This window comes from Gossypium hirsutum, chromosome D08 (genome assembly GCF_007990345.1).
Source record: "Gossypium hirsutum isolate 1008001.06 chromosome D08, Gossypium_hirsutum_v2.1, whole genome shotgun sequence".
Classification (NCBI taxonomy): domain Eukaryota; kingdom Viridiplantae; phylum Streptophyta; class Magnoliopsida; order Malvales; family Malvaceae; genus Gossypium; species Gossypium hirsutum.
Window position 1 is genome coordinate 11,160,487 of NC_053444.1, and position 9,369 is coordinate 11,169,855.

Sequence of the window (9,369 nt, forward strand, 5' to 3'; positions counted from 1 at the left end):
GCCCGGTCAAGCCTTGATTTTATTTTAAATACCACTGGACTTTGTCTTCCCTTTCCGATATGGGATACTGATTAGTTTCTGACAAAACCAATGTTTGTTTTGTCTGTTCCGTAATTTCTCGCCGCCATCCATTCAACAAAGTTGGATATATCTATTCAGCACTAAATACAATATAGTTTACATATATATCATCCCAGCTATTACATTAACTTGAGTTACTGGATTCTATTCACGGTTCATTAGCCTGTTTCATGCTTTCATCATAGTTTTCTCTTTAGAAAATGCTTGTCTATCGACTAAGCTTATAAAATATTTTGCAGCAGAGGATGTAGTTGCTAGCAATGTGTAGGTCTTCACTCAACTGATGGGAAGTGAATACAATCGATGATGATGGTAATTTGTTGTGTTGGTTTGGTGATAATTTCTGTTTTATATATTAATCTAAAACTTAGTTGACAATCAATCAAGCACCTTATCTGCCACTATTCAAGTAAGATAATGCTCCAGGCTTTTGCTTTTACCTGCATTTTAGGAGTAGGAAAACAGGGGAAGTGTAATTGAGATTTTGGATTTGCATTTGCAGTATTTGTGACTCATTCACTGATTTAAATTGCGATAAAATATATATATATTAGTCATCTTGTGTTTCCATCATGATAAATATTAAAAAAAAAAAGAAAAAGGTAAGAGAGCCTGTCAGACAACTGCATGACCTTCCCAGCCGCACAAGGCAAGCTGAGAACGATCCTCTACGGTTGAAGTGAAACCAGCAAGGTTATCACCAGACCAGTAATCACGCTCAGATCACACAGTCGTGGTTCATCAACCAGACTTTGAATCCTGTCTCCTTTGAACTTACGGACACAGAGGTACGAGCCTATAAAATAGACCCTATTCAAGTAATATCATGCCCATCTAAGCCTTGGTTCTATTTTAAATACCATCTGGCTTTGATATTTTTCTTCTATGTGGGATATCTGTTCAGCTTCTGACAAAAACAATCAGTGTTTGTCCTACACGTGTCTTTCATGATCTCTGGCCGCCGCAAGGATTGGGATCCATTCAACATAATTAAATATATCTATTTGGGCCTGAATAGAATAATTTTGATTACTCATGGATCATTAGCCTTGTCTAATTCTTTCTTCACTGTCCTAAATACAATATAGTTTACATATATATCATCCCAGCTATTAAATTAACTTGAGTTACTAGAGTCTCTTCATGGCTCACTAGCCTGTTTCATGCTTTCTTCATAGTTTTCTCTTTAGAAAATTCTTGTCTATCGACTAAGCTAGTAAAATAATTTACTTGGACCAAATAGAAATAAATTTCAAGGACTCTGTAGCAGAGGATGCAGTTGTTAGCAATGTGTTGGTCTTCACTCAACTAATGGGAAGTGAATATAGTCGATGATGATGGTAATTTGCTAAGGTTTGGTTAATGAAAGGTAGAATGATAATCTGTGTTTTATGTATTATTCTCTTTTTAAAATATGAAATTTAATTCAATAATATAAACAGTAGACATAAATCTGAAAAAGAAAATTTAGGGTTTGGGACAAGTAAAAGTTTTGGAAAGAAAGTAAAAAGACAAAAGTTTGGAGGGTTTAGGGGAAAGTAATTTTTTTAGAAGAAGTAAAAGTTTTAGAAAGAAAATAATAGGAAAAGAAATTTGAGGGTTTGGGGGAAAGTAAAAGGGTTTCAGAGGGTGGGGGATTGGGAAGGGAAGTAAAATGGTTTGGTATTTGGTTTATTTAAATTAATTGAGTTATTCGAATTCAAAAATTCAACTTGATTCGAATTCAAAATTAAAAAAAGATTGATTTGATTCGGTTAACTCGATTTCAATTCGAATAATTTGAAATTCAAATTTTTTTTATTTTTTTGAGTCGAATCAAATTTTGTTCACCCCTAATGAAAATAATACTGATATTTGAGTATAGGCCATCTATGAGGCTTGCAATTGATGTGTCACGAAACTAACTAAAAATTCGACTAAGACAAGTGCACATATAAATTAATATTATAGTTACAATGAGCAAATATATTGTTCCCACGAAGATTAAAAGTATTAGTAATTATTGTCTTTCTATTATTTAACCGAATAATTCGAGTGATCAATGAAAAACTAAATTTAAGCAATTTAATTAACTAACTAACACGATAAAGAACAAATTAGGAAAATAATCGATAATGTGGTCTCGACATGTATAACCGAAGCAAGTTCTAGAATAACTAATCAAGGTGACATACTCACAACTAAAAATAAAATGAGCATGAAAGAAATATATGCTTTATAGGCTCAAAAGCTCATAAAAAATTATGGTTTTGATGTTAAACTTGTGTGTAGAAGCCCAAATTTGCCCGGGCCCGTACCAAATAAACCAAACAAAAATCAATTAACAGTCTATAAGTCCAAAAAATTTACCCAAATACAAGCCCAACTACCCAAACCCAATTCAGCCCAAAATAAACCTAGCCCATAAGCTAAACTAGTGACAGAAACCCTAACTTACCCTAACCACCAACTGTTCTGCCGCCGCCGCTCCTTCAGTGCCGCACGTCTGCCCTCTGCCACCACCAACTCAGCTACCAACTCTGCCACCTGCACCTACAAAATCAAAGAGGAAGTGACAGCAAATAATAATAGAGAAAAAGTGTAAAATGGCTATAAAAGCCAAGCAAAAAATCATTGTGAAGGGGGCTTCATCACTGTAATAGGGTTTTTTTTTTATTTCTTCTTCTTTTCTTTCGGTTAAAAACCGAATCTGCTGTAAGGAAGGATTTCCTCTTCCCTTTTTTTTACAAACAAAAGAGAAATAAATATCCAAGAAAAAAAGAAGAGAAACGAAAAGGTTTTCCTAGTTTTCTAATTTCATTAATTTATTATTTTGTTTTTCTACTTTTGATTTGTAATAATATACATATTATAAATATATATAACACAAAAAAAAGTAAAAAAATATACCTTTTTTGAATTTTCCGGCAACCGTGTACGGTGGCCGGCGCGGCGGGGCTGACGGCGGTCGATGGCAGTTTCTCGCCAGATTCTGGGCAATGCCGAAGAATGCAGAGAGAGAGAGAGAGCTTTCTCTCTGATTTTTTTTAAAAATGAAGAAGCTGTTTATTTTTTTGGTTTTTTTTTTAATATTTATATTAAACACAAAACAGCGCCGTTTTGGTAAAGGGGGATCCGCGCGTTGACCCGACTCGACCCGAAGGGTTAGCGTGTTTTCGCTGGAGGGGATATTTGCGCGCGCAGTCCCTCCTATTTTGCGATGTGTTGCAATTCGGCCCTTTTTCATTATTTTCTTTTATTTTTAATTTAGCCCCATAATTTCATTCTTGCTTCAATTTAGTCCGCTGCAGCGCCGCGTTTTGGGAACTCCGTCTATTTACTGTTTTGGTCCCTCTCTGTTTGGCGCGAGTTGCAATTTAATCCTTTTTTGTTTTTTTATTTCGAATTGGCCCTGTATCTTTGTATTTATTGCGATTCAGTCTATTTTTAGCATCTTTTATTATTTAGCTAATTATTTTTAACATTATTATTTTTAATATTTTTACTATTATTATTATTATTATTATTATTATTATTATTATTATTATTATTATTATTATTATTAACATCTTTACTATTATTATTAATATTAATGTTATTATTATTATCATTATATTTCTATTTATATTTACTTATGTAATTTTAAATGTATGTGCCATATTATATTATAGTATTATTATATAAGTGCTTATATATATTTCATATATAATTTATTTAATATATATATTAAATACTTTTTATATATACATATTTATATACGTATATCTATATACTCTTTTTCCTCATGAATATATGTATACATACTCATATATATTTTTTATTTTATTTTAATAATTTTAAAACATGCATATACATATTTTTCATATTTTTATAAATTTATGTGTGTACACATGTTTTTATACCATACATACTTATATAGTATATATTTTTTTCGCATTTTATAATCTATATACATATATATGTGTAAATACTTATATTTTATATCTTATAATTCATATATACATCTTTCATATTTTCATAATTTTATGTATATACATATATATATATTTCCCTTATATGTACATACATATTTTTCATATTTTATGATTTTCATATATTTTCCTTTATTTTTTTATGTTCATTTATGTATTTATTTATATGTCCATTTTTATGCTTTAGTTTATTTATTTATTTATTTGCTATGGTATATGCATGATTGATTTATTTTATCATTCGTTTTTGTTCTTTTTTTATTCACATTATCATGTTTATTATTCCATTATGCATGTAAATATCATATTTCAAAAAAGGAAAATATTTCTAATTGAGGCAATATTTAGCGTTTGGAAATTCGAGAAAACGTACCTTAATCTGCTAGGTTTCGATTTTTCTCATTCAACCAAATAACTAAGTATCCTTTTAAAAATTTCAAAATAAGGCAATGTTTTGCGTTTGGAAATTCGAGAAAACATGCCCTAATTTGCTGGGTTTCGATTTATCTCGTTCAACCAAATAGCCAAATATCCTTTCAAAAATTTCAAAATAAGGCAATGTTTTGCGTTTGGAAATTCGAGGAATGTGCCCTAATGCGCGGGGTTTCGATTTCTTGTTTAACCAAATAGCCAAATATCCTCTTGAATTTGAATCTATGCCATTCGAGTTTTTTAAGGATCGTATTTTAAATTTCTTTAAAGTTTTCAATATTCAACTTTAAGACATTAACTAATCAACTAGGTACCAATTTTGGGCGTATCAAGGGTGCTAATCCTTCCTCGTGCGTAACCGACTCCCGAACCTGTTTTTCTAAATTTCGTGGACCAAACTTGTTGTTTTAATAAAATCAAATCGTTTATTAAAAATAACCGCTTTTCGAGGTGATCCGATCACACCTCATCAAAAAGGATCGGTAGCAACTCCTATTTTCATTTTCATTTTCAAAAAACCCAAGTCGACCCCGTTTTCATTAAAAATGGTGTCAAGATTGTGAATTTAAGATTTCAAGATAATGTTTCAGTTCAGAGAGATAGTCTACAATAATAGTTTTTGAAAAACAACTTATCATACTTGACTCTCTCGTGTCTTAAAATGTAAATATAAAAATGCACAAATTAATCCCAAATAGAATCAATAAAAACTCCAAATTAAAAAATTTTAGGTTTGAGAAAATTACTTAAACATAAACAACAATTCAGAGAATATATCGCTTAAACATATAAAATCCTCCCCAGACTTAAGATATACATTGCCCTCATTATACAAAGAAATATAAAGAATATAAGAAAAATATCAAAAGAGAGGAAGAGAACTGAAATTACCTTGAATTTGGATGATTTCGCAAAAATAGTAAAATCTAGAAATGTAAGATATCATAACTTAAGTACATGGTTCCAAGCACACTAATAAGAAAATAGAAAAAAATAAAAGAAGACAAAGAGATAACAGAACAAATAAAAAAACAGTTGAAAAGCATAACAATAAAGTGCATAATAAAATAAAATAAAACATATAAATCGGTAAAATAAAATAAAAGAAATAAAAAATTTAAAAAATAAAGTAGATGAACCGGGTTGGGTTTGGGGTAGAAAGGAACAAAAATAAAAACTCTAACTTTAAAAAAGGGTACACGGCCATGTGTTAGGCCATGTGAGCTATAGGGATGGGTAGTCCAGTTGTGTATCTCTCTGAGGCTGTGTGACCTATTAGAAAATTTTCTCCAGTATTCACACAGTCTGTGACACGGCCGTTGGCACACACGGTCGGGTTGCCAGGCTGTGTGTAATCACCTAGACCCTGTGTTGTTGTCGTTCATTTCTCCCACGGTCGTATGGGTCACACGACTGTGTCACCAGGCCGTGCGACTTCACTCAGACCGTGTGTGTCAAAAATTTGTAAAAATATTGGCTCCAATATTCACATGGTCCACGACACATCCGTGTAGTAACATCACATTTTTCAGTGATGTCAGAAATAGTAGTTTCGAGACCATAACTCTGACGTATCAATTCATAAATATTAATTATTTAATATTACGAGGTCATTAGTGTCGTATTAAAATTTGGTTAGGAAATTTTATCGTTTGGATAGTTAATTAAGTAAAAAGGACTAAATTGTAAAAAGTAGAAAAATAAATTGCAATTAGTTAAGGTTACCAAATAGCTATAGAAAAGTAAATTAAAGGATTAGGATGGTAATTAAACCATTTCTTTTCATAGTGGACAGTAATTGATGAAATTTGAATGAAATAATAAAGGGTATAATAGTAATTTAATTAATAAGTAAATTTATAACAAAATCAAATAGGAAAAAACAACTCCATCTTCTTTATTTTTTTTCTTTCAAAAGCTGAAAACCCTAGAAATTTTGCAGTAAGCTTTGATTGAGCTTTAGTCCTTTGATTTGGTGAGTAAATCTCGCTCATTTTTAGTAATTTTTATGTTTTTGAGCTCGTATTAGATTGATTTAGCTAACCCGAGGACTAATTTGTAAAGCTTTTAAATGTTTTGGATTATGCCATTGTTGAGTTTGAATTATTCTTGAAGCTTTATGGAAGAATATTGAGTTTGGCTGTTAGTTAGGACTATTTTGTAAAGTAGTTTTTTTTATTATTTTAATGTTAATGGTTAAATTGTTAAAATGGTAAAAATTCCAAGGACTTGTTATGAATTAACTAGAAATATAGGTTGTAATGAGGTCCTATAATATTCGGCTAGGCTAGGTTTTAAATAAAATTGGTTAAATTGCATGTTTGGGGCCTAAGGACTAAATTACATAAATGTAAAATGTTGGGGGTAATTTTGCGAAAAATGTCTAAAAGGGCTTAATTGCATAAAATGATTTAATTTTTCTATTAGAATTAGTTAATTGAATGGAATTATTATTCTAGATCAAGAACGAGTTAATAATCGTGAAAAAGCGAAAGTTGTAGAATAGTCCTTGTACTTTTGACATCGCTGTAGTTTAGTCTGGTACGTTCGTTCAGTTTAATTGTAAAAACATTTTAAATTCTCATTATATAAACTTAGTTATTGAATGTCGATTAATGAATTAATGTTTGTACATGGAAATACAATTAATGAGTTATTATCGCTTGATCACTGATGAAATGCCCTGAGCCAGATAAACGTAGGATAGAGTACAATTAGCATGCCAATAGGTTATTTGCGCGCGGTACGATATTGGTATGAGGTGTGATGATGATTTCTGAATATTCTCTGTTCACTAAATATACTAAGGTCCTACATTTGTTGCGAATTATCAAGTTATATTACAGTGTTTATCTAGTGAGTTACACGGGCGGACACATGGGTGGGCACACGGGGGTGTGGGGTAGTCACACGGGCATGTGGGATAACCACAGGACCATGTTTAGAGTCATACAGTCTAGGCTTTGTCACACGATCATGTGACCCCTATTTTGAATTTTTTTATATTTTTGTCCTAAATCTCTTGTTTTGTTTCGAATTGGTCCTTAATTGTTCCAAAACTATTATAAGGCCACATAGGCTCGATTTAAGGCCCATATATGTATGCTTTATTCTAATTTTAGTTATTTATTATTTCTACTGATTAATCTGATAAACTTGGTGCTATCGATTATTGATTCTTTTGAATGTACGTTAATATGCCGTAACCTTAATCTGACGACGGGTATGGGTTATGGGTGCTACATTTAGTGGTATTAGAGCCATAATTTAGTCGATTCTTGGGCTGAATGTAGCGTAAAGGAGGTCTAAAAATTACATGCCATATAAACCTATGATAGTGTGGTATTAATTGATCCGATGTAACCCCTTTTTCTTATAGATTTTTAAAGATGTCATCTGATTTTGATCGTGATGAAAGTAATGAAGTTAACTGTAACATTCTAACTGCTGGTTTTGAAGCTAGTCATAGCATACTGATTCCACAAATGTCTGGAAACGAGGTTAAAAATATGTTCTTTGGTTTGATGGGTCAATGGATCATTGAGTTTATGAGAAATAATCCTGTGGCTTAGCAACCTCTACCACCAGTAGTACCCTCTGTTGTACCTTTTGTGATACCTCCATCCCTTCCGATAGCTAAAACGAGTCGACGGGTCCCAATTGAAAAAGTTAGAAAATATGGTGCTGAGGAATTTCGGGGCAGGACTGAAGATGATCCGGCTAAAGCTGAGTATTGGCTGGAGAATATTCAACGAGTTTTTGGTGATATGACCTTTTCTCTTGATGATTATCTTAGATGTGTTGTATCATTGTTGAAAGACAAAGCTTACAGTTGATGGTCAACATTAACAGTAGTAGTACTAAGAGATAACATCAATTGAGAATTCTTCAAAACAGAATTTAAAAAGAAATATGTCAGCAAAAGATACCTAAAATGGAAAAAGAAAGAATTCCTGGAATTAAAATTGGGAAACAAATCAGTAGTTGAGTAGGAGAGAGAATTTGTGCATCTCTGTAAGTTTGCTCGAGAAATTATGCTAAATTAGGGAGAAATATGTATCCGTTTTGAAAACGAGTTAAATGATGAAATCAAGATGATGATCGATGGAACTGAGATACGATAGTTTGTATTTCTATTTGACCGAGCTCTAAAGATGGAAGAAATTTATAATCATTTTCTGCACCACCACTAAAAAAAGCAAAAGAAGATGATAACCGTATCACTGCGTCATCTGGGTTTCCAAGCATAAGTAAACTGAGCGAACATGATCCCAAGTTCTAGAATAAACCTGCCGATAGTGTGGTCAGTGTTCGCAATACTCCGAGACCGGTGTGTGAACACTGTGGTAAACCACATACTGGTACTCACCACATACTGTGTAGGGCCAAAGTGAGTGCTTGTTTTAGGTGCGGTTCAACTGATCATTTTGTATGCAATTATCCAAAAATGGTGAGAAAGACTGATGATCAGAATGAAAAACCTGTGACCATGCCGCAGAAGAGCAAATGTCCTAGTCAGAGTAGCAATACAGGGGTGAATCGCAATGGCACTAAAGATATAATAGCCAGATCTGAAACTAGAGCACCTACACGGACTTATGTTATTTGAGCCAGAGAAGAGGCTGTCGCGCCTGATGTCATTACTGGTATATTTTGTCTTTTTGATGTTACTGTATATGCTTTGATTGACTTTGAGTCGACACATTCGTATTTTTGCACTTCTTTTGTAACGCCCCAAAATTTTAATTTTGGGTATTGTCAATGTGTGACACAAAATATCTGTCTGCTTTAGTGGTTATGTGTTCTGGGTGTGTTTGGGAGGTCCCAAGTTCAAGCCAGGACTTAGGCAAATATCATTGGTCAGTAGGCTTTTAAGTAAAAGTTGGCAAAAAATTAACAGAATGGG

The 9,369-nt window shown here is 32.4% G+C and overlaps 1 non-coding gene across 1 annotated transcript; it reads right to left on the reverse strand.

Annotated features, from left to right (window-relative positions):
• Positions 1-690: 690 nt before the first annotated feature.
• LOC121220679 (small nucleolar RNA U3) lies at positions 691-909 on the reverse strand. Its single transcript, XR_005917898.1, has one exon. It is a non-coding gene; the product is annotated as a small nucleolar RNA U3 (small nucleolar RNA).
• Positions 910-9,369: the final 8,460 nt, after the last annotated feature.